Raw genomic sequence first — 27,434 nt, 5'->3', positions numbered from 1 at the left:
ATGTCACACTGAAAACAAACGATAAGAAGGGAGATAAATAATAGAAGAATAATCGAAGGGAGGATTTGAATACATTGCCAAGTGCTCCATATTAGTTGTCAGAACAAGATTCTCATTGAAAGAGGAATGAAAACTGTTCTCTGAATAACAAAACCTTGAAAGTAGCTTTGTTGGAAGTTGACATATATTTTAATATGTAATATGTCTGAAAGCATCACTCCATGTTCCCGTGGTCCACTGCGGGCCTGTGCTACTGCTGATCCTTTTCATTAATAGTTCGCCTGAGCTGTCACTACATTATACTTTTTGTGGCAGTGAACATTTAACTTGACCCTATAGTAATGCATTTTTAGACTCTGAATTTAGAAGATAATTTCATGTGATTTGTCTGTTGCTGCTATGTGTTGAAGTATTGAACCTCCAGTGTATATGCCTCCAAGGCATCTGTCGAGGGTATTTTATTTGTATACCCCAACTTCGACACAAACATACATTAAATATGTCACTCAAACTTAAGGGGAAAAATGTTCATAATACAGGAAGAAACCACCAGTGTCTTGGAAGGACAAAGGAATTAAGTATACATAATCTTCGTATGTTATGACATACTGTCATACTGAAATATATATTAGACACAGAACATTCCACTTAAAATCACAGTGGAAGTCTCTCAAGCACCATAAATGTATTTGTTTACATGGATACAGATTGGATGGCAGTGTTTCAATCCATGACAAACTTGAATGTAGATTATAATCACTATTTTAACATAATTTTTAACTGATAAAAGGGGCTAAACTATAAAGAGCTGATTACAAATTATCTAGAATGTCTGGACACATCCCAAATCATTGATGTGTACTTAACTGTATTGCCCCAAATGTGTATTTATTTAAAGATTTATTTATTTTTATTGCAAAGTCAGATATACAGAGAGGAGGAGAGATAGAATTGTCTTCCAACCGATGAGTCACTCCCCAAGTGACTGCAATGACCAGTGCTGTGCCGATCTGAAGCCAGGAGCCCAGATCCTCTTTCAGGTCTTCCATATGGATGCAAGATCCCATGGCTTTGGGCTGTCCTCGTCTGCTTTCCCAGGCCACAAGCAGAGAGCTGGATGGGAAGCAGGGCTGCCGGGATTAGAACCGGTGCCCATATGGGATCACTATGTGCTCAAGAAGAGAACTTTAGCCACTAGGCCAGGGCGCCGGGCCCAGAAAGCATATTCCAGTACCTTAAAAATATGATCACACATTAAGATAGAATTTATAAAGACATAATTAAGCAAAATGAAGCCATTGGGGTGACCCTTAATGCTGTCATAGAAGTAGAGGTTAGGGGAGAGTGTTTGTCGTAGTGATTGAGATACTGTGGGGAAGACTTTTCATGATGAAGTACATGGGTCTGAATCTTAGCTCTGCTGCAAAGTCCAACTTCCTGCTATTACCTTCCATGAGAGGCCATCCAAATGGCTCAGGTGGTTGGGTTCTGCCTCCTGTGTGAAAAGCCAAAATGCATTTAAAGCTCCTGGCATCAACTTGACTCACTCCTAGTTGTCACGAGTATTTGAAGATCGAACCAGTGAATATACATTTCTCTTTTCTCTCTCTTTCTCCCTTTTTTCTCTCTCTGTCCTTCACCTCCTTTTTCCCCACTTCCTTATTCTGTTTGCCTTTAAAGTTAAAGGGTAAATAGTTTTAAAAACTAAACCTTATTGGGAAACACAGACACTAGGAGCTTGGCACAGAGGTGGAGGGAGTCAAATGGTTTCTCACTGAGAAGGGAGAACTGAGATACACAACAGATAACAGCCATCCAGAAGCCAAGGATAGACAAGCTCAAAAGCAACCATCACTAGCAATGTTGATGCTGGGCTCCTAGCTTCCAAAACTGGGAGGAATATATTTGTGTAACTGCATTGATGTTACTTAAACCATCCAGTGGTCCTATACAGAGAAAATGGTGATTTGGTTGAAAACAATTTCTTAACCACTTTCTGATGAAAAAGTGCGCTTTAATGAGATCAGGATCCTCACCTAGAATGATGATGATTTGAAAAGCCAGGTTTTTCTATTCAAGCCTGTATAAGTGAGCACACATCTGCAGTTTGTGCCAATGTAATTCTGTCACCAATCCCATTTGGACACTTTGTTCAAATAAATTCATTTGTAAGTGAATTCATTTTCTGCTAAAAACCCATAGACTATGGCTGTGATTCTCCTACTGGGTTATAAATGGTTTCCATAGTTCTTCCCAACGTGGAACACAGCTCCAGCCATTTTGAGCACTTTGGATCTGCTTGATTTCCAGGATCAAGTGATACAATGATTTCACAATACAGCCTAGAGAAGCTGAACAATTATTATGTTCTCTGGAATGCTCAGAATCGTGAAGGAACGTTCCTTCCAGTGTTGGGCTTTTAGTGGTGAGTTGTGCTAAAGATTGTCCTCTTACAACTCAATTACTGGATCCTAGAGCTTTCAGACACAAAACAGCATGTGCTGCAAGATTCTACGCAAATGATAGTTAAAAAAATGCACCATTATACAAATGAAGTTGGCATATGGCTTTGGAAAGAACGGAAAATAGTGAAGTGCCACGTTTATAAGCTGGTTTCAGGATTTCAGTAACTCTCTAGGTATGATTGCATGGATGTGTTCTTTTTTGTGCAATTCATCAAACCATTTTTTAATTTGTAGTTTTATTTTTGTATGTTGTAATTGAGTTTGTTAAATAACTTAAAAATACTAGATAGCTGTCAAGGAAGTACTAGAAACACAAATCTCCTTGCTGGGTTTGTCTGATCAGCACGCCAAAGTTCTCTTTCTGTTGAGCCACTGGAGTGAATGCCCTGCTGCCTGAAAAATCTCCAGATTCTCCTGCAAAAATGCCTTTCTGAAGAAATGATATCACAGGTTCTGTTGCTTCCCATCATCTGACTGAGATATGCAGAGAACCTCATTTAAAACTCCAAGCCATGAATGAGGTGGATGACAGGCAAGACCTGGGTCATGTGCCTTTGTTCAACTGAAAACGAAGCAGTGATATAAAAATCTTACATCAGTCTCTTTTTTCAAGAGGACTCTCTAACTGAATGTGTAAAGGGAGTGTAGCAGGGTTGGGATACTATGGCTGACAGATAAAACACTAGTCTTTCAGTGCCATCACATCCACACAGCCTTCAACCTCCAGGCTGGCATTGTATCTTTTGACCCATGTTTTTGACAATCATATCCTCTCTAACTGTATTGGGCTAATGTTTGAGCTGAAGCAGTTCCTAGAAAACATTCGAAGACCAGCTTCGGTGTTCCCGACTCAGTGAATTCCATGATGGTTTTGCAACAGCATAAACATTTTTTTTTGTCTCTTGTGTTCCTCAAGCTTCATTATAACAGATTGAATAATCTTTCATTCTACATATGTGTATTAACTGTGCTATACAAGTCAGTTTATAATTTTCTAGAAATAAATTTTGCTTCACTGCTATCCATTATTTTCCCATATAATAATAATCAGCAGTTAGCATTCATTTGAAAATCATTTGCTAAGTTCCTTCTATTTGTCATACTTTGAGGTAGGCATGCACACAAACTCATGAAGCACAAGACATTCTAGCACATGGGAAAAGATCTCAAAGAGTATGCAAGGGAGAATGAAGGAGTTCAAGCAAAGGCTGATAGACTTTCTGATAGCAATAAAGAAAACTAGAAGCCAGTGGAATAATGCTGAATAAATGATCCTTCACATAGAATTCTATTTCCATTCAGATATCCTATGGAAGAGGATTGAATAAACATTTAGTGTCAGATGAAAACAAAACAAAAACATCGTTAGAGTGAACACGATTATGTTCATTAACTTTGTAATCAGCCTCATTGTTTTAAAACAAAGATTATCTATTTTGAAAGAGTTACTAAGAGAGAGAGAGAGAACTTCAGGGAAAGAGAACTCTTCCATCTACTGGTTCACTCCCCAAATGGCCACAACAGTCATGCGTGGCGGGGCCAGGCCAAAACTAGAAGGAGCTTCACCTTGGTCTGCTACTGAGTGACAGGGAACCATATATTTCGGCCAGCTTCTGCTGCTTTCCCAGGAGTAATATCAGAGAGTTGGATCAGAATTGGAGCATTGGGGGTGTTAGCCATGATGTGCCATAGTTCAGATGGCAACCTTTCCTACTATGCCACAACAAGTACCTAAACAAAGCTCATCTTAACAAGACTTGAGTAAAAAGGAATACTTGAGATGACAATAAATTAAGTGAACTGTGAATATGAAAATTAATAATAATAATGGATCTCATGGTGCTCTGGCCAGCAGAGCCAGTAATGAGGACAGGGAGAGGGTCTGGGGATGAAGCACTGACACAAGACCAGTGATGGTGGAAGTCTCTGTGAAGTCTCGCTTTATTGCTCCTTCACTTCTCCTTATATACTCTTCCCCCCACATCCTCATTTAGCAGGATATTGGGTACAGAGGAGTTCAATTAGTCTAGGTGTTTTTAGCTACAAGCCTAGTTCCTGTTCCTGCCCAGGCTAATGAGCACTAAACTCCTTAGTCCACAACATCGTGGAGTCTTAAAATAGTATTTGACTTCAATATCTTAGTTTGGAAGAGTTATCCAATGAGTTCTCTTACCCCCACATAAATTTGTTGGAGAGGTCCAGAACGAAGACACAACATAGATTCAATTTTTATTGTATAAAGATGCATGATGTCGTTTCTGGGATAGCTGCTACATAGACAAAAATAGAATATACATCTTTCATGAAAGTAGAAAGTAAAATTGGAAAAAAATACAGATGGAAACTAAAATTTTCCAGGAAGTTTTCGATTCAATCTTTTCTATTTAGGATAGATTTTTTTCATTTTTATTTATATTGTTAGAAATCTAATGAGTACTTTTAATAGAACATCACACTAACTTACTTCAAACAGCAATAATTTTAAATCTATTGTATTTTATCATATTTTGTCATTATTTTATGGCAGATTTCATCTCTATTTATTTTTTAATTTAGTAACTGATAACTTTGCTGCCTTCCAAATATGACAAAATGGAAAACACAATCGCTTTGAACATAAAAAAGAATCATTTGGTGTTTGTAATTTTTATTATTGTGTTACTTTTATTCTTTATCTCACTAGATTGACTACAAAGAGAATCACCATTTAGAACTTCATACATGAAGAATTCAAAGTGGAAATTTCCTTATATTTCTTCGTTATTCATGGTTATGCAATTGCTCTGTTACCATTCCCTTTATTTCAAGCCATTTATGTATTAACATCATACAGCAGTGACAGAAATTTTAAAAGGCTATCTTTTGTAGATATTACATTCCGTCAGAAGAATAAGGGTAATATACAATACAAATAAATAAGCAAATCATAAAATAAGTTAGTTTGGGGTATTGAAAAAATAAAGTGATAAAAGTAAATATTGGTCTGAAATAGAATAATTCAGATTAGGGTAAAAGCAAGTCAAGACCTGAGGAGCAAAAAGACAGCATTGAGATCTATCTAGGGGAGTACTTTCCCTGGGAGAGTGAGATATGTGATTGCTTTGTGGTGTTGAAAGACAGGACTCTATTATCTTACAGTATTCTGGAAAATTAGAAACACTGAGTGAAGAAAAACATGTGGCATAACACTGTTCCTTTCATTATGTAGAGAGGTTTTAAGACCCTTAAGTATTATTTGATAGCAACATTTAAATGTATTTATGTTCTCTATGCCAGTGATAGGGTATAAAAATGTTACCAGGTGAAGTAGAATTAGAAACAGCATAATTCTGAGAAAGTTGTTTGAGGATGGCATGTAACATTTCCTCATGACAGCTTCACTATTGATATGCAAATAAAGAGATCTATTTTTAAAATACGCTGTAATGTGCTATTTCATTCAAAATGTCATACATTGTCTTATACGAACAATAACATATAGATGACTATTCAAATATCCTAGTACATCAGTATTGTAGTACAAAAATCTTTATCATTGCAAAATCTTTATCATTGCAAAATCTTTTTTTTTTTTTTTTTGTATCTTAGGAGGTTTATTCCAACGGGGCAGGAACAGGGTAGAGGTGGTGAAGATCAGGAAAGAAGCGGAGAGAAGAAAGAGAGAGCCGCACCTGGGGGCCCTTTTTGTCTGCCAGGTGTGGGGGGTGGGGATTGGGAGGGATTGAGGGCAGGCCCCCAGGGGATTGGTGCCTGCAGGTGAATGCCTAGGGATGATTGGCTAGTGGGCAGAGTTGGGGAGGGGTCTGGAAGATTGGGGTGGGATTCTCAGGTGGAATGCCAGGTTACATCTGATTGGTGGACGGCTGGACCAGCGCGAACTTCATGAGCTGTGAGGAAGAAGGAATGGCACAGAGGTTAAGATGCTGGGGCACTCCCCTGCTAGATTCTAGTGCCCATTTCGTGTGTCAGATCCACTCCCGACTTACTCCACTCCTGCTAATGCACATGCTGAGAACAGCAGATCCCAGCCAAAATGCGTGGGCCCCTCCGCCCTTGGAGATAGCTGGCCTCAGCTCTGTGGCTGTTTCTGGTGTTTGGGGAGCAGATGAGAAGATGGAAGATCATTTTCTGGGGGCGTCTGCATCCTTTCAAATAAATGAAAATTTAAAATTAAAAAAAAAAACATTTACTTTCTAAGATCGGATCCTTTCACATTATCCAATCATTGTATACTGATTTGTTTTTAAGGAACCTCACAGGATCTTTTTAAAGTGGCCCAAGTGATGACATTTCTACAAATGCTCAATAAAGTTTATTCCAGCATTTCGTCTCCATCAGACATGATTGTTTTCTTTCATATAACATTTTATCAGAATCCCTATAACATTGATATATATAACATGGAAAACTGCTCCATGAAATTTCACCCTATATAATTAACCCAAGTTATTTTTTTCTTTTAAGATTTATTTATTTTTATTGCAAAATCAGATTTACAAAGAGGGGTGGAGAGACAGAGAGGAAGATGTTCCATGAGATGGTTCACTCCCCAAGTGGTCACAATGGTTGGTGTTGAGCCAGTCCAAAGCCTGGAGCCTGGAGCTTCTTCTGGGTCTTCCATGCAGGTGGGTGCAGGGTGCAAAGATTTTGGGCTATCTTCAACTGCTCCCTCAGGCCACAAGCAGTGAGCTAGATGGGAAGCAGGGCCGCTGGGATTAGAACCGGTGCCCATCTGGGATGCTGGTGAATTCAAGGTGAGGATTTTAGCAGCTGGCCATCGTGCCCAACCCTCAAGTTACTTCTGAGTTTTCTACTTAAATCTCCTGCATGTCACACTGTGAGCTTTCTCTTTTACTATTCCCCTGTATTGAGTTTATTTTTCTCTGTGAACTATGATAATTTTGTTGTTCCCCCTGATATTGTACATATATGTAAGGACTCGAGGATACTCTTCAACCTATAGGGTTGTACGTTTGGAAGATGTTTTATGGAAATTTTGTGTTGCTGACTATAGAACATCCCTTTATGATGAATCGGAAAGGTATTATCAGACTAGATGTTAGGTGTTGGTTGGGATTCTTTTTCTCCATGCTGGTAACATGCATTTTCCTAATTTATTCTGAGTTAATAATTCATTTGGAACATTCTCATGTCTGCCCTCAATAAAACTACTTTCTTTAAAACATATTTATATACCAACAGCCATTTGCTTAAATCACACTACTTTGCCTGTGTTATAAACAAAAAATATTTTCAGCCACTAGCAGACTTTCCAGGCAAAGCTTTCTTTCACATATGAGGGAGAATAAAGACATTTCTAGACAAATAAAACCAGAAAAACTGGCATCATCAGACATGCCTTACAAGAAATGCTAAAGGGAATTCTTCAAAATGAAAGAAAGAGACATCAACAAATAAGATTTATTTATTTTATCTTTTTTTAACATAAAGGCATATATAGATTTGTTTTCCTTTTTTTAAGATTTATTTATTTTTATTGCAAAGTCTGATATACAGAGAGGAGGAAAGAGAGAGAGAGAGATCTTCTGTCTGATGATTCACTCTCAAAGCAGCCGCAAGAGCTGGAGCTCAACTGAAGCCAGGAACCCAGAATCTCTCCCAGATTTCCCAAGTAGGTGCAGGGTCCCAAAGCTTTGGGCCATCCTCGACTGCTTTCCTAGGCCGCAACAGGGATCTGGATGGGAAGTGGGGCTGCTGAGATTAGAACCGGCACCCATATGGCATTCTGACCCATGCAAGGCGACAAGGTTAGTTGCTAGGCCACCACACTGGGCCCAAGAAATACTGTCTTTTGGGTCACTCCCCAAGTTGCCGTTATGGCCAGAGCTGAACTGATCTGAAGGCAGGAACCAGGAGCTTATTCCGGGTCTCCCAGGCAGATACAGGTCCAAAGGTGTAGGGCTGTCCTCTATTGCTTCCCCAGGTCACACGCAGTGGGGTTGATGGGAAGTGGAGCAGTTGGGACACTGAACCAGTGCCTATAGCGATCACAGGGCACGCAAGACAAGGATTTAGCTACTAGGTTATCGCTCTGGGCCCCCAGCTGCTTTTCTTTCTGAAAATGGTCTGGGAAAAGCAACCCAAGCACTTGGACCCTTGAACCTCCATGGGAGACACAGATGCAGCACCCGACTGCTAGCACTGGCTTTCTGTCTTTCGTCTGACCCAGCCCTAAACGTTGCACCCAGCTGAAGCGAAAGGAGAAGATGGAAATTTTCTCTATCTTTTGTCTCTTCCCCCTTTTTTATAACCCTAAAATAAATAGATCATCTTTTTTTTCCCAATGAGCCTGAAAAACTTCACTAAATGCCAAGAAAGAGGAAGAAGAAAAATAGGTCATATGTTGCACCAAACTTGTAAATATGGGAAAAATTGAGCAGATATTTCTAATGTTTTATTAGGGTTTCTTACATTTTGATGTCTGCTTGTCTTCTTCTCCATGATTTTAATCAATGTTTAAGTTGTTGTCAGTGTATGATAACTTGTTATGTACAAAAGACCTTTTTTTTTGTTAGCGTCCTAATAATTACAAAGTAAAATCCTATAGGAAAAATATAAGTAAGCATTCTAAGTACACTATTACAGAAAATCACTTCATCAAAAATGGAAACTGTAAGAGAAGGAGAAAGAGCTAAACTACAGATACAAAGCAATCATCAAAATTACAGTAGTAGAATCTTACCTATCAATCAGTAGCTTAAATACCAATAAATGAAAACCTCTACTTAAGAACCATCGAATGGCTGAATGGAATTTAAAAATAATCTAGCAACGATTACAGGAAATTCACATACAGACTAGAACAGAAAGAATGGGAAAGTGGATCTGTGTTGTAGCATAGTGGTGATGTATGAAGTCTGGTTGTCCTACTTTTGAGACAGCTGCCTGTTGAAACAGCTGGAAAAGCAGCTGAAAATGGTTGAAGTGGTTGGGGCCGTGTCTCCATGTGGGAGACCTGGATGGAGTGCCTACCTCCTGGTATCAGCTTGGCCTGTCCCTTGCCAATGTGGCAATTGGGATTGTGAAGGATGAATGGAAGTAATTGGTGCCTGCCTAGTACACACACACACACACACACACACACACACACGATAAGGAAGATTTGTAACAAATTACCACTGATCCTCTAGGAACAAGAAAAAAGAAAAAAAGAGAAGATTAAATATAAAATTTCTTAAAGAAAAGAAATTATAAATCCTAGAGACCAAACTAATGCAATCATATAAACTATATTCATCATAGAAAAATGCAAAAAAAGAGAAACAAAGAACTGGTTCTTTTAAAAGATAAATAAAATTCATAAAACTATAACAAGATAAGCCAAAAAACAGTGAAGTGTCAAAAAGAGAGAATCCAAAATAAACCTGCAGACATCAAGTTGACACCACCAGAAATACAAAAAAAGTATTATAGATATCTGTGAATATTTGCATATCAACAGATTCAAATTATCTATCTTCAAAATTCAAGAAGAAAAGCAAAGTTTGGACACATGTTTTATAACACTGATTCATGAAGAAAAAACAGCACACCTACAAAAACCAGTGCACAATAGGGAATGTCAAGGTGAGGTTGCCTGTACAGGATGTGACCGCAGTGCCCAACCAGCACCAGTGAGAAATAGGAAGGGAGCGGGTGGAGCCGACAGGGGGAATCTGAGGGGGTTCCCTTGTTGGACAGCTACTCCCACTGGAGAGCTTGAGCTGAGATGGGGGCAGACCAGACTAAGCAGAGCTGCAACACCTGTGCACCTCATGTGGACTAGATCAGGGAAAGGCCAGTCTGGGCTGATTATTCCTACTGATGCAAACAAAATTAGAGTGGGTGAGGGTTGTTCGGGCTTAGCCGCAGCATCAGCTGACATAAGCTGGCACTGGGGGCTAATTCTGTCAAGTCAAATCATAGAACCAACTGGAAAGTGCATAATCCGGGAGTGAGAGACCTGGAAGGGAAATAGTGGGCTCCTCCCTCTTGGGTTACCACTCCCAAGGGTACGAAAACTAGGATAGGGACTGGGGTGGCTAGATAGAGAGGCACCCAACAACATCCATGAAGGCTGGATAGTTGAGCTGGTTAGTTGGAACTAAGCTTCAATACCCATTGAGATGTATGAGAGCCAAATGGGATGTGGGACAGACTGGACTAGTCTGCCACACAGACTGGCCAACCAGGGCAGGGGCATGCCTGGTGGGGGTTATTGTGGGTCGCTCCAACTAGGCTGCAGCTCCCACTGGTTTATGTGAGGGCCGAGTATGTGCTGGCTCCCAGTCAAGCTTCCGGACTCAGGACCCTAACCAAGAAAAGACAGAAGACAGAACAGGTCAATCAACCACCTCAGCTATGCTGGCAGCGAAATACTGGGCAAACGGAGACTCTATGATGGACTATGTCAATCAGTGGATTCTTCAATGACCTCATCGTACTTGGAGTGGCGAGATTGGCAGCGATTCATGACTGGTGAACTATCAAAACCACTTGAGCAAGAATCTCAGAGCATGCCCCACATCCGGGACCTGGGGTGGGTGGGAAACTGGGTAGGGCTTCTCCTTCAATATCCCCCTTTACCTCAGATACATGAAGGAAACAATATGGAAATAATAATTTTACCCACTTTCCTATAGCCCTTGAACCTTTTTACCCTAATTAACTATTTCAAGATTCTCAAAAATATAATAAAAAATAAAAGAAATAGAAATATCACACCTAAACAGATCAAGAGTTGGTAGCAAGGTTGAATCAGTAATGCATAAATCCTATTAAGCAAAAGCCAGGGACCACATGACTGCACTGTTGAATTCTAACAAACAATTTTAAGAGATATTTTTGAACTTTAATTGTAAAAGAAGTTTAATTATGTATTTGAAAAGCAGAGACAGGTGGTGGCAGAATGTGTTGGAGATTGCCCATGAACTATTTCACTCTCTACATGGCCTAAAGAGCCCAGGCTGCAACAGACCAAAGCCAGAACCTGGACCGCTCTGCAGGTCTCTGATTTGGTGGCCGAGACCAAAATTTTTGAATCACATTCAACTCTTTCAAAAGCATATTACCACGTTCCTTTAATTTTTGCATTTAAGTTTCTACAGAAAGAAAAATGCTTACAAGAAAAACATTTTCAGATACCTAGGTACCATAGCTCAGAAAAAAATGCCAATATTATCATCTCATCAGCCATTCTACTGAAATTGGATTTAGATCTAATTTATGAATATAGACATGTCTGAGAAGCAAATACTAGATATTTCCAATGTAAATGTGTCACAATTCTATTTTAACATAAAATGCACCCTATTTTTACTCAACTCATAAAAAGAACTCTGTAATATTTGATTTGACAATATGCTGTGAAGATGTAGCAGCATAAAATGAACCATATAATATTTACATAAACTAATGCCATGAAAATGAGACAGTATTTATTTATTAAGAATGTCCACATAGAGAATGAAATTAATGACATCACTGTGCTTTTTGTTCATTTTTAAGTATGTGGAATTAGTTCTCCCTTCTCACATTTTTACCACATAAATTCATGAAGTGAAATTAATTTATTTACTACTGATGGATATAAATGAATAAAGATAAAGTGTCAAATTGAAAGGAAGACCAAGAATTCATTTTGGAACTTAATTTATCTTTCCTTCTTTGTTTCTCATTCAAGGATGTGTTTCTGAAGTGTGTGTGAATAGCATCGAAGGAGACTTAGAGCTAGGATGCCCAAGCATTCACTTGCTAGTAGCTTGAGTTCTATAAGTTCTTTAAGCCTTCACACAATTCAAGGAATTAAAAATTTATCAGTGAGTGAACTGCTATCTATGGCCTGAAAATGAATGCCTACATAGTTTTCAAGAGTTTCTGTCTTAATCTGAAACCAATCTGAAAGAGACTGCATATTGCTTTTCAACAATATGAAATTCTGAGAACAAGACAAAACTAGAGGGACAGGAAAATGACAAGTAATTTCCAGAAGCTAGGCAGTGTGATGGGATTAATTGCCAGAGCACAGGGGTATTTTCAAGCAGTGGAAATACTCTATATGATACTGTGCGGGTGGAATTGCATCACTAAGGCTTTGTTGTAATCAGTGGGGTTTTCAACCCCAATAGCAAACTCTAAATCAAGTTAAGAACTTTGATTGATAATGATTCATCTATGTAAGTTCATCAATGGTGTCAAATACTTCTGCACATACCTGTTTGCATGATTGCTGTGGATGTGGGCAGACTGGGCAGAGCTAAGCTGCAGCAGCCAGCAGCAAGAGTTGGGACTGGGGACTAGCTGGGTTGGGGCAGGCTGCAGCATCTAATGGTGAAGGCCAGTACAGGGGACGTGCTATACCGGGCTGGTTCAGAGCACATGCTGGGACACACATGATAAGTGACTGGGTGCTGGCCTGTTTGGGGAGTTAAGGGCTCCCCATGTTGATGGTGTGTGTTGATAATGTAGGAGGTAGGGAAGTGGAAGAAATCTCTGTGTCGTTTGCATCAGCTGACTGTAAATCTAAGAAACGGCCATAAAGATACATCAGGCAATGTGTGTGCTGAGTGATCTTGGTCTTCACTGTTGTTCATAGCATTCTTAGATTCATCAGTGTGACTCTCATGTCTATACGGCAGCCTACAATTCTGTTACATATGCATTTTTATCGTTGTAAAAAGTCACAATGCCATGTAAGTAGTTGCCACGAAAAACAAAAATGCCATTTTATCAGGATTTTCACAAAATTAGTTTACCTTCATGTAACACAGACTATATTGATTTTTATCTCCATGCTTTATTTTTGATAGTTTTTAAATGATGAAATTTAATTTTATGATTCTTAATTTATTTTTTCAAATTGCATTTCATTTCAGGGTACTTGGCAGAGCCTGATGATATAAACTTCATATTTTGACTTAATTTTCCTCACTTATAAAGAAATTATGATCATTACTTATAGGGAATGCATTAAGCCTTCTCTAAAAACAAGTTTGTTTTACTGACTGTAAGTGTCAACACACAGTTTTCAATGTCACTTCTGTCTCTCATGTAATTTGGTTTTATGTTGCTAAGAGTAATAACAGTCTATACATATGGAAGTCTGTAATAAAATCATCAGTCTACTCTGAAAAATACAAAAATGCAGTCTAAAGATTTACAATGTCATCACAGTAAAAATATATAGACTAAAACAGGAAAAGCATCAGAGTCACTGCAGGCCTTTGGCGCTACCCAGCCCCTGTCGAATGAGTTGTTGTTACAGGGACACCTGTGTGCCTTTTTTCGGTTTTAGTATTTTGCTGCAGATTTGTTAAAATATAAACCACAAATAAAATACTTCAACCCTGCGATCTGCAGCAAGCCTTGTTTCTGCAGCCCATGCGCCATCATTCCATGAGGCCATTACACAGCGGTCTCTCAGAGCCCTGGGGTGGCAGACATAGTATAAGCAGATCTTAGGGAAGTTTGGGCAACCTGTGAGCTGGGCTGCATCCTGGTACTTAACTTTTGACTGAGATTATTATTTTTTAGTTTCTCCAGCCTTATTTGGGGGATTTTTGGCTCTGATGAGTAATCTTGACTTTATAATCAAAGGCACAAAAATGCCTTGATTCTTAGTATACTGAAAACTAAGCTTTGGGGTGGCAGCACTGTCGCTTCACAGGCTGATCCTGGAGCTTCAGGCAGTGGCATTCTGTACAGGTCTGTGTCTAGCTGCTCCATTTCTGCTCCGCCTGCCTGCTTGTGGCCTAGGAAAGCAGTGAGGGTTGACCCAAGTCCTTCAGATCTCGTACACCCAGATGGGAGATTTGGACAAAGCTTTTAGCTGTGGCTTCGGACCAGCTCACCTCCAGCTCTCACAGCCAGCTGGGGATTGACCCAGCAGGTGAAGATCATTCACTGTCTCTTCCTTTCTCTGTGAATCTACCCTTCAAATAATTTTTTTTTTTTTTTGCTAAAAGAACAAAGTTTGGGGGCCCTGCAGCGTGGCCTAGCTGCTAAAGTCCTTGCCTTGGATCCCATATGGGCACCAGTTCTAATCCCGACAGCTCCACTTCCCATCCAGCTCCCTGCATGTGGCCTAGGAGAGCAGTTGAGGACAGCCCAAAGCTTTGGGACCCTGCACCCGCATGGGAGACCTGGAGGAAGTTCCTGGCTCCTGGCTTCAGGTCAGCGTAGTATCAGCAGTTGTGCTCACTTGGGGAGTGAATCATCGGACACAAGATCTTTCTCTCTGTCTCTCCTCCTCTCTGTGTATGTATATCTGACTTGAGAATGAAAATAATAATTAAAAAAATCCAGATTTTTAGATAAAACATGATACTTGAACATAATATTTTACTATCAATATAAACTAATTAAAATACTTTTTTCGATAATATATATTTGGTAATACATTTTAATAGGCTATTATAGCATAGATAAATAGTTAAGCATACAAACCTACCATTGAAATATAGTGTATTTCATGAGACTCATAAGGAAATTTAATAGTTATTAATTTATTTTCTCTTTACATATATTTTAGGTAATATTTTATGTTAGTAAGTTACATGGTTATTCCTAATTAAAATACAAATACAGTAATTACAGTTTATATGCTATGCTATTATCTGAACCTACACTGGGCAAGTTTAAACAGCCAAGCAGCCATTAATTTTACTGTTCAAAGAAATGTTCATAATCTTTTAAAAATGTCATATAAAATATTCATTTCTACATGCCCTACGGTGATTTTTGAATTTATTTAAAGTGGGTTGTTGATAGTTCTTTTTTAAATAAGCAATTACACTGAATATATCATGGCCCATCACATTATGCTTTCTATAATTTCATGGATGAAAGGCCTACAGCTGATCTGCATAAACACAGTGCATATCACAGTGGGTAAAGGGCTTGATTACACAGGATAATCAGTGTTATTATTTATAGTAACTATATCTGTTATTTATTAAATCTCTACAAACCAAGAACCTATTTCTCAAAGAGATATATTGAAGCAATATTGGAAGCATAATATAATTCACAGACTATAGAAAACCCTGAAAGTGGCATTTTTATATTTTAATTTTTGATTTTGTTTGCTGTTAAGGTACCCACAATTTGATTTTAAATAACATTAATGTTTAACTTGTTTTGGAAACTATGTGCTTCCCTTATATTTAAAGGTAAGAGAAATATTCAAATTCATTTTACTCACTTAATTCTGGAGTGATCCAGATGGGAGTGATGGAAGACATTACCCTAGCTTGTCCCAAGTTGCACTTTCCACTTTCTGTAACGTAGGCAGTCTCCTGACATGATTTAGACAGAGTTGTGCTGCTCACATAGGCTGTGATGACGTCAAAGAGACAAAAGTTCTCCTTTTCACATTCACAAATCGCATGATGGTACTTTTCACATGAAACATGCAGAACTCAATGATAAATGGCAATTCAACAGATAGTTTTCTGAGATCTGTGTAATCAAAGGAGCCATATTTTATACAATCATGAAAATCATGTTGTGTGGGGCCATAAGAGACACAGAAAACTTTGAATCTTTGGAAATTAATAAAATATTTGTTCCCCCCCGATATTGAAAAGATTATACATTTGCTCAATTTCCTTAGAATAAAAATTTTATTAATTCCCCTATTTTATATTGTCATTGCTTTATGTTACTTATACGCATGTTAAAAATATAAAAAACAAAAGCTTTGGGGTTTTTGTTTGCTTCTTTTCAATTATCCGCAATGCTTTAGAAGCATTAACTTTAGCTTACCCAAACATTTTTGGTATTTATTATTTTTTTCCTTCATTGCTAATATTCAAAAACACTTTTTTTTCAAATTTGTTTTAAGAACTCTTTTTTAGCTATTATTTTAGGGCAAAATTGTTGACAATAAATTCCCTTAAAATTTCCAAGTTATATGGTAACATATAATGTTTAAAATGTTCAATAATGTACAAGAAGACAGAAAAAGAAATACAGAAAAAGCCCAGCTAAACTCTGTGTAAAACACAGAAAACAGTATAATGAAGGGCCTAAATCCAAGCACATTGTAAGTTTAATCATATATTTAATAACTGCCTTTTCTATTGAGATTCATGTTCACTAGTTGAAAAGCATATTGAAAATAAATTTTTAAAAATAAACAGAATTTATACTGTCTACCAGAACTTACACGAAATATGATATAAGTATTATAAAAGTGAAAGAAGAAAATGAAAGAAATAGTGTAAAAGCAATCACACACACACACACACACACACACACACAAACCCATTTAAAATCACTGTGTTAATACCAGGACAAACACATTTTGGGAAGACAAAGTTTTCCAAGAATGAAAGGAAAATTTTACTAATATGATATTAATAGTAGTTTACGAAATAAAGCACTAACAATGGGCTGATAGCTGTAAATGAAACTAGGATCTACAAAAGCATCACTAAAATGCATATCGATTTCAATCTTTGTATAACAGAATGGCTTCTTAAGGGTCACACACACACACACATGCACACACAGTTCACCTGTGTATTTAAAATTATAGTATGAAGAATATTTACTGAAGCACATTTTCTAGATAAATGACTCTTGGCACAACTTCTGGGATGGGATGCAGAAGTGTGGAGCGTTTATATACGTGAAATGTGAAACAACAATGACAAATTTAGCTTTAGACACTTTAATAATGCATAGAACAGGAAATTGGAAACAGTACCTATGTATCTTGTCTCACGTCCTCAAAAATCCTGCTGCAAAAAATTATTTTCAAATAGCCAGTGTGGATTTATTAAAACAGTATCATGGAAACGTGTTTTAAATTTTTGGTGCTGGCAAATCTGGAAAAAATTTTAATACAAAAAGAAAAAAAAAAGCTTGCATTGACTCACTGCTTGTTTCCCTAACCATTAGCAATATCAACAGTTTTAAGTATCCACGCAGCCAGATGGCATATAGACACTCCTGGTTATCAGCCTCCATTGAACATAACTTGTAGTACAAAGCTATCATTTGATTAGTGTTCATGTGCAAGTCATAGATCATAGCAGCATTCTACTGATTTGCAATACAGCAATCTTTGGAGTGAAATGACTTCATAAAACTGTGGTTTTATTCTTTTTAATGCTCCCGTTTATTATGATGCTCTGGCTGTCAAAAATGACATGAAAATCAGTTCCAGAAGTGAAGGGATGCCGTGTGTACTGAAGACTGGCGTTGTTATTCCTGAGTTCATGTTTGGATGTTCCAATGATTCACTAAACCTAGAAGTTCCACTTGGCTGTATAACATCTCCAGGCGCATAACAGAGCAACCTTCTAAGAAAAGAAGAGAAGTAAAGAGAATGTTGATACAGTTTATAGTGTCAACATTCATCAGGACAATTAGGAATGATACATATCAGTTACAAACTAGTTTTCTACATGTTGTTGAATTATTGGCTGCTATAGCTGTTTTTTTCCCCCCAGAGGAAAGGGCTGATTCCAGTATCACACAATTTCAAAGAAATTATTCAGTAACTGAGTCTTATAAGTTACTTTCATAAGAATGAAAACACATCAAACAGAAACATAATAATGGACATTACGTAAAGCTCAGATCACTTTTTCATGCACTAAAGTCTTATTTTTGAATATTTGGGTCATTGGTAATATCTGGTCTTGGCAATTTTACTTCTTATCATAAATCTTGACATCATTATAGTCAACTAATTCAGATACATTCCTGGGAATTTTCCCACCGTTATCTGGCATAAACATTTCAATTATCTACCAGTTCATAATCTTGGAATTTACTGATAAACAAAATGTCATGTAATAAAATTACATATATATAGGCACGTATGCATATGTTGGATGTTTCACTTGAAGCAGATAAATCTTTTAATATATTATTTATTCTAAAGAATATTTTCTTATGTGCAAAAATCACCTAAACAAAGATTGATTTTAAACTGTGATGCAAATTATATTCTACCTACTAGGAAATAAGATATGAACATGTCAATGGCTTAATTCATTTGAAAAGGAACTAAACGGCATATTTAAGTGTAAAGTGGTAGTTGCTATGATAATGGCTTGACCTAAGAGATTAGGAAAAAAAATGAACAAGGGAGATACTTACTCTTGATTAGGTCCTCTACTATGAGTCTCTATTAGGAAGGCACATGGGAAGGAAGATTGAGCAGACAGAAGACATAGTCCATGGACTGGGAGTTGTTTATTAAATGAAGAACTCTAAAGGATAGTGTCAGGATCTCCTAGTTACCTATCACTTCCTCTTTGTAGCCAAAACCTCAATGGCTCACACAACAAGAAGCATTCTTCTGAAATTATGGAGATAAGAAAAAGCAAAATTAATTATCTTGGCCTGGGTCAACGTGACCATGGGGTGGCGTGTAGGAAGACAGAGAGGGGTGGTTTGATTCCTTGCCCTGTCCAGCTGGCAGTGGCAATCTGTAGTCCTTGGCTTTCTGTTGCTTCCTTTATCTTCCTAAGCAAGCACTCCAAATTCTGCTTCTGTCATGTCATCATACTGCATTTTCCTCTCTGATTTTTCCTAGGCTGTTGTGTTAATGTTGAATGACCATGATCATCTCATCTCACAACCATTGGTACAGTCATGTCTGTAAGATCACTTCCCTCTTGGGTTACCACCCCTCAAGGAAGGGCACGAAAACTAGGACAGGGGCTGGGGTGGCTAGACAGAGAGGCACCCAACAACATTCGTGAGGGCTGAATAGTTGAGCTGGTTAGTTGAAACTAAGCTTCAATACCCATTGAGATGTATGAGAGCCAAATGGGATGTGGGACAGACTGGACTAGTCTGCCACACAGACTGGCCAACCAGGGCAGGGGGCATGCCTGATGGGGGTTATTGTGGGTCGCTCTGACTAGGCTGCAGCTCCCACTGGTTTATGTGGGGGCCGAGTATGTGCTGGGCAGAACCAGGCTGGGCTGCAACACCCATTTCTTCCAGTGGAATTTGGGGCTGAAAACAGAACCAACCCAGCAATTGCAAGCACCAGTTGATGGGGCGATGGATTGTGCCCGGCCCTATGCTTGCTAGTACATACAAGAATCTGGTCTGGGAACATCTAAAAGTTTCTTTGGGTATCTCCCCATTCGAAATGCCGGACTTAGAACCCTAACCAAGAAAAGACAGAGGGCAGAACAACTCAATCAACCACCTCAGCTATATGGTGGCAGTGAAATACTGGGCAAACGGAGACTCTATGATGGACTATGTCAATCAGTGGATTCTTCAATGACCTCATCGTACTTGGAGTGGCGAGAGTGGCAGCGATTCATGACTGGTGAACTATCAAAACCACTTGAGCAAGAATCTCGGAGCATGCTCCGCATCTGGGACCTGGGGTGGGTGGAGACTGGGTGGGACTTCTCCTTTAAAATCCCCTTTTGCATCAGATATATTAAGGAAACAATATGGAACTAATTGTCTTGCCCATCTTCCTGTAGTGCTTGAACCTTTTTACCCTAATTGTGTCAAGATTGTCAAAAATAAATTTAAAAACTTAGCATCACCAGATTTCAGGGCATAAGGCATGGGCAAAGTTAATCGCTGTTCTTCAGCTTACCACACATATTTTTACCGAGGCAGACACCCAGGTATTTCTCACACCCAGCAAAAACGACATTTTGTAGAATGCAGATGGATCAACAATAATGACTTCTTCTCAAAATGAATATCAGCAACCACTGCAGTTTGTAAGCTATTTTCCATCAAATAGAAACACAGTATTGGAGACCAAAGAAACCTATACATATATTTAGTAAAACATCTTGACATGAATTAAGATCCATACAATATGAACACATATATGTATACAAAATCTAGATCTTTCAGTGTTTATTGATGAGTGATCTATGTGGCTACATTTTCGTATATTGAATTTCAATGCTCCTTGTGTTTGTATTTTTTGGCTTTACTATGTCACACACTCACATACACACGATCAGCATCTTTATACATTTTGATACATAAGTAGTGTCCTTGCCAACTGAAGGCTTAATTAAATCATAGTTAGCTGAACCAAGGAACCATCACGCATAAGTATGATATGAATCATTGCATAGCACATACTCTACATAATATGTAGGTTAGTTAGCTCAGCATCAGCACACCAGAGTTACCTAGCTTATTCAGTCAAATAGTCTTGCTATGAGTAGCCATTTCATTAAAATGGCATACCTTTAATTGCAATTTTAGATTATCATTTCTATTTAGGATTGGTTTAATTGTGTCCACTTGTTTTGTATAAAGTTGCATAAAAACTATTAGAATATAATATATTGCTTTATGTTCATGCAATTCAATAATACTTTCATAGTGCAATTAGTCAAATCAAGAGAAATACTATTTTCTATACAATAATTTTAAATATTATTTTGGAAAAAGGAAAACCTGAATGTCTAACCTAAATTTGCATTTCACATAAATAAATTTATAGTAATCTTATATAAATCTGATAGAACTAGAGCCCATCAAGTTAAGCCACTAGTAGGAAAATTTCCATTCAAGGATGGTGTGCCTGATTCCAGTTCTGGTTTAGAATGATTTACAGAACTTTCCCTGTTTCAATGAAGAAGTTGTGCTAACCATTGCATTACAATAAGCTGACAGGACTTCATTTATGAATCTCAAAGATATGTACTATCTAAAATTTCATCTTAACACAAGGAAAAATATTAAAAAATCCATCTCTACATTGTTTAGATTTGTTTTCAGATTTCCTTCTGAAAGACAAAATATGATGTGCTCAGTGACATAACAAAATATTGAACAATGCCATATCTACCAGTCACTTTGTATGACTGTTCAAAATCATGAGAGAGAAGAAGCTGCTGGATTGGTCGTTAGGGAAACTAGAAATTTGTGGCCTAGGGATATTAAAAGATGTGTTGGAAATATCACTGGGATATCCTATACGCTTAGATAGGAAAAAATTCTGTTTCTGTCATTCAGTTTATACATGAACACTGATAGAATATGTTAACAAAAATGTGAAATTACATATGATTACACACATATTGATTTGTATATAATTAATCATTAAATATGTATTGATCATATTAATATATCATATATTAATTATATATATTTTTCCAGGCTTAAATTAAATTTAATATTTTTATTTCAAATTTTAATTTTGACTTTATTATTTAATTTTGTTATTGGAAAGGCAGAGTGAATGACAGAGAATCTTTTTTTAGAAGATTTATTTTTATTTGAAAGGTAAATTTACAGAGAGAAGGCAAGAGAGACAGAAAGAGAGAGAAATCTTCCTTTGGCTGATTTTATTACACAAATGGCTGCAACTGCCAATGGTAAACTAAAGATCGAGGACCAGTATCCAGAAGCTCCTTCTGTGTCTCCCACATATGTGCAGGGTCCCAGTATAGGTCATTCTCAACTGTTCTCCCAGGCCATAAGAACAGAGCTGGATTGGAAGTGGAGCATTCAGGACAAAAAAAAACAGCACCTATATGGAATGCTAGTGCTGTTTACAAAAGCTTACCCTACTGTGCTATAGTACAGGCAATGGAGAGAGATTCTTAAAACTGTTGTTTCATTCTCCAATTTACCTCAACAGCTTGGATGGGCCAGGCTAAAGTCAGAAACTAGTAAGTGACAGACACTCAAATAGTTGAGTGTTCATCTGCTGCCTTCTAGTATATGCATTACCAAGAAACTGGATTGAACGTGGAGAAGGGACTCAAATTCAATTACTCTTACTGGGGTGTGGATTTATAAGCACACCTTAACCTGCTGTTTCACAACATCTTCCCCAGGTTGAGATTTTAAAAGAGGATTTAATGAAGTATCAGTTAGCTATTGTATTAATAAATGAAGAAAATATTTCAAAAAATCAATGCCAAACCATCATAGATCTAATTATCAAGTTAGGATTAGAAGGAAGTTTTGTAATACTGTAGTTATTCACAAGAAATAATTTAGCATATTTATTTCCAATTCAAAGATTTTTTTTAAACAGTAACCAGACAAGTTGAGGGAATTCTTCAGTCTTTTCAATATAGTTTAGGACGCCTACATCAGAAAAATAAAGGCAGGAGAGCCAAAATAAAACTGAAATGACATATGTGAAACTATCATTATCTATACAGAAAAGTCAAAATAGATTAAAGTTATAAAGTATTATGAAATGTTAGAAGAAGTTTTAATGCTATAAGATGATAATAGTACACACAAGATAATTTTTTTTTATAAATTTCTGTTTCAAGCAAGGGGAAATACAACACTGATGCTATATATAATTAAATAAAATATGATGCCTACTTATATATATATATTTTTTTTTGAGATTTATTTATTTTATTACAAAGTCAGATATACAGAGAGGAGGAGAGACAGAGAGGAAGATTTTCCGTCCGATGATTCACTCCCCAAGTGAGCCGCAACGGCCGGTGCGCGCCGATCTGATGCCGGGAACCTGGAACCTCTTCCGGGTCTCCCACGCGGGTGCAGTGTCCCAAGGCTTTGGGCCGTCCTCGACTGCTTTCCCAGGCCACAGGCAGGGAGCTGGATGGGAAGTGGAGCTGCCGGGATTAGAACCGGCACCCATATGGGATCCTGAGGCGTTGAAGGCGAGGACTTTAGCCGCTAGGCCACGCTGCCGGGCCCACCTACTTATATTTATATAGTATGCAACATTCTATAAATATTTATATATGGAAAATATATTAAATATTGATAAAATGTGATTATATAATATGTGATATATATTAATATGCTTTTTATTTCTAGTCTTAATTATTTTTGGATTTAAGTGAATTCTAGTTCAAGCTCCCAAGCAATTATTTTTCTAACTTTTCATGACATTTTTTCTTTGCACAGGAAACTTATTATAATTTTAAATTGATATTGGGGGGCCCGGCGGCGTGGTCTAGCGGCTAAAGTCCTCGCCTTGAAAGCCCCGGGATCCCATATGGGCGCCGGTTCTAATCCCGGCAGCTCCACTTCCCATCCAGCTCCCTGCTTGTGGCCTGGGAAAGCAGTTGAGGACGGCCCAATGCTTTGGGACACTGCACCCGCGTGGGAGACCCGGAAGAGGTTCCAGGTTCCCGGCATCGGATCGGCGCGCATCGGCCCGTTGCGGCTCACTTGGGGAGTGAATCATCGGACAGAAGATCTTCCTCTCTGTCTCTCCTCCTCTGTGTATATCTGGCTGTAATAAAATGAATAAATCTTTAAAAAAAAAAAATTGATATTGGGGACAGGACCACAGAGGATGAAGCTGTTACCTGTGACTTTGGAATCTCCTAAAACCGCTGGTTCAAATCTCAGCAGCTCCAGTTCTGATGAGCTTCCTACTAAATTCGCTGGGAAAACAGAAGACAACCGACCGAGTTCATGGACCCCTGCTATCAAGATGGGAGGCCAGCTTTTGCCTGCATCAGGCCTGGCTTGAGCCCTGCCACCCAAGTAGCATTTAAAAACAGTCTTTGCAATCTAATTTAAGCATTAAAAGAAAATAATACGCCTTTTGATATTCTTCCACAGTAAAATGCAAGCTCACAATTTATTGAATGTCAAGCTACTTGGATGTGTGAATGCATATAACTTTCATATAGCCTTAATGGAGCCCAGAGTACATCTGAGGTATTTTGTGTAGCAATATCAAATGAATAAAAATGATTTTCAAAATAGAGTTGTTCTTTTATAAAGTTGTTCATTCAACTGTCAAATATGTACTGTTTTAAATGGTTTCAGTATGTTAAATATGAGAAAGGTTATTGTCTTCTCATTCTTTACAATTTTAGTATCAACAATAAGATGAAACAGAGCCTACCTCTTTGAAAGGCAATATGATTGCAGTTTTGTTTGAGCAGCAACAATACAGATACTGTGAGACTTGAACTATGGAAGAAATATTACTGGAGTAACCACACACCTGTTTTAATACTACTATAGCTGCACAGATAAAGGAACCCTATGTGAAGATTTGTATGGTTGGAATAAAAAAAAATTGGAACAGCCTCATAGGGAAATAGGAATGCCATCAGAAGTAAATAAACACAAGTGAGTCTTTCAAACAACAGCTCTTTAATACTCTAGTATACAGAACTCTACCTGAGCAGAGTGGTGATCTCTGGTTTCTTATTTGTGGGCTTAATTTAAATCGACATCAGGACTCCATCTAACTACACAGGGTCTAGAAATTTGCTTTAAGTTCTGGCATACAACACCCATGCATAACACCACAAGGATAAGGTAGTGAATTTGTGTATGTGTCATTGTGCATGCATGCGTGTATTCATGTCTGTGTAGAGAATAAATGTCTGGAAACCTGTGGGAGGATGGAATGAGAATGGACTGTCTTCACAAATAGCTCTTAGTGACTGAAAAATGGAAGAAGTACATTTTGCAAAATGATATTTTATTGGTCTCATCTTTCGGGGAAGATCAAGCATTAGCTCATCTTCAAGAATGATGTATAATAATAGATTCTCACTTTAGTGATCAAATAGTAAACATTTTTCTGATCTCAAGACTCCAGTATAAATTAAATACTGGACATCAATAGAGGGGTTTACCTTTAAACATTTTACACTCAACACATTCTAAGAAAAAATATCTCCTCTGTCCACAGACTCAATTTCACCTACATTATTATTATTATTATTATTTTATGATACACTTTCATAGGTTTTAGGGTTTTCCTTACCCCTTCCCACAAATTCCTCCCATCCCCCCACTGATTTTTCCCATTTATACAGCAGTATAGTTCTTCACAGTCATAAACCCATCATTGCGAGCATGGACAATGGCGGAGACTCCATCATCCCTTTGTCAACACATACTTAACAGTTTCACTGGGGAATCCATCTTTGATCTGGATGTACAGATGCATATTGCATTGTGTCCTCACATCTGTATATGATTATCTCCACTAGACACTTGCTGTATATCCCCATACATGAAAAGCCACAATACAAAATCAACAGGAGGAAGAAAAACAGAAATTTACACTACAATGAAGTTAAATAACATGCTACTGTGACTAACACGTAACTGAAACAATGAAGAAGAATATCAAGAAACTTCTTGAAGATATGGTATGACTTATGAGTCAGTGAAGAATTTAATGAGAACAAAAAAAAACTGCTTTGAAGAAATGAAAATAAAAGCAAAAACATCAAAATTCATGAGATACAGTTTTTGTTGACCTTTATTGGTGATTCCACGTACTTTGTAAAAATTAGTGACACTGTCAGTTTCCCCATTGCACATTTTCAGAAGCGGGAAGGATTTTTGCTGCAACTTTCTTTCACTCACCAGTTAGGGCCATGTGCCAAAATTATGCTGTTTGCCTCTATATTGTCTTTTTTATTCATCTTAATCTTTGGCATTTTCATTGGTATTATATGGGTTAATATCTTCACTTGTGTTTTTAATTTTGGGAGAGGATTTATGTATAATGTCTCTGTCTTCTCATCTAAACTCCGTTATATCATCCCAAGATATTTTGTCTAAAAACTAAATCCAACTATATTTTATTCCTGCAGAAAAGCCTTCCATATAGTTTATTGCTCAAAAATTAATATCTCACTCTTTCCCATACACTAAACATGATCCAAATATGGCTGACTCTAAACATATTCTTGTCAAATTTCCTATTTGGTAGTGCAAGTGGAAATTCAACATGCACATATGCTGTCTTCTGTTATTTTGTTCATGTCCCTTCAAGTTCAGTTTCCTTACTTCACCTTTATTTGTAAAATTCCTATCCATATCTCAGGCTTAGTTTTATAAAGGATTCTCCGTTCATAAGGCTATAAGTTCTTTTATTTTTGAAATGTTTTCACAATGTCTTGCAAATCAATTGGTTCTTTGTAAATTCTACAATTGTAAATTCTATCTCTGCACAGCCACATCTATGCTGTTTTCATGAAGTGCTACCACAAAAAGTGAGCAGATGGTTTTAGAATGGTTCTAAAGTTTCTTATGTGTTTATCTTTGTGTTGTACTAACTTATAAGATTTCGTGGTCATTACTATTAACATAAAATAATTATAGAACCTACATATTTAGATACAAGGTAAGAAAGAATGATGGAGAAAATAAATAAATAAGAGTTGTACACATAACTGTGTTATCAATATTCTATGCATTGCATAACTGTTAGGAAGAATCTCAGAAACATGAATATATGTTAGCTGTATATTTAATTTTTAGTTGATAATATTAGCAGGAATATGGTAGTCTTCTTTAAACCAGAATTCAGTCTTTTTAAATCTTCCTCCCAGTAATCACTATATACAAAATTATTTTGACTTTCAGTGATCCCCACCCCAGGAGAAAAGTTATAGTTTGGCATTCCTAGCATAAGGTGGAATTTTTGTTTTATTAATTTTATAATGCTTGTGCAGGAAAGGTGGGTGAGAACAGGAATGAAAGGATCACTAAGGGGCTGAAAGCCATGAGACAAGAGGGTTTGACTTACTCCTTGGTCAGAAATGAACTAATCAGTTACCATGACCAGCAATGCAGACGAGGAGTCCTTCTCGTAGGGAGTCCTAACCTGGTCCAGACAAAGCAATTTGTTATAGCATCCAAAACATCTCCACATCTTCCTCTGCTGTCCTTCTCAGGAGCCTGTTTCCATCAAATGCAGGGCAGTGATGTCTTCTATGAGTTCTTCAGCACTTCAGTATCATTAGCACATATGTCTTACTGGCTTCATTTGATTGATACCATCTGTTCTAAAAACTGGTCTAACTCTTACAGGGAGTGCTGTTTTTTCTTTCTTTTCTAGTTCTGAAATGAACAAACACACATGTATTTAGAATGGACTTTTATTGCTGCTAATTATGAAAAAATAACAAAAGCTAGAAAATATTGGCTTATGTGGAAATCAAACATAATTACAATTGTATTCACCTGTGGTTTATATTTTTTAGTTTAATTAACCTGTAAAGCTGTTTCAATTAAAAAGAA

The sequence above is a fragment of the Ochotona princeps genome, chromosome 1 (assembly GCF_030435755.1).
Source record: "Ochotona princeps isolate mOchPri1 chromosome 1, mOchPri1.hap1, whole genome shotgun sequence".
Taxonomy (NCBI): Eukaryota; Metazoa; Chordata; class Mammalia; order Lagomorpha; family Ochotonidae; genus Ochotona; species Ochotona princeps.
This window is presented reverse-complemented; position numbering follows the sequence as displayed.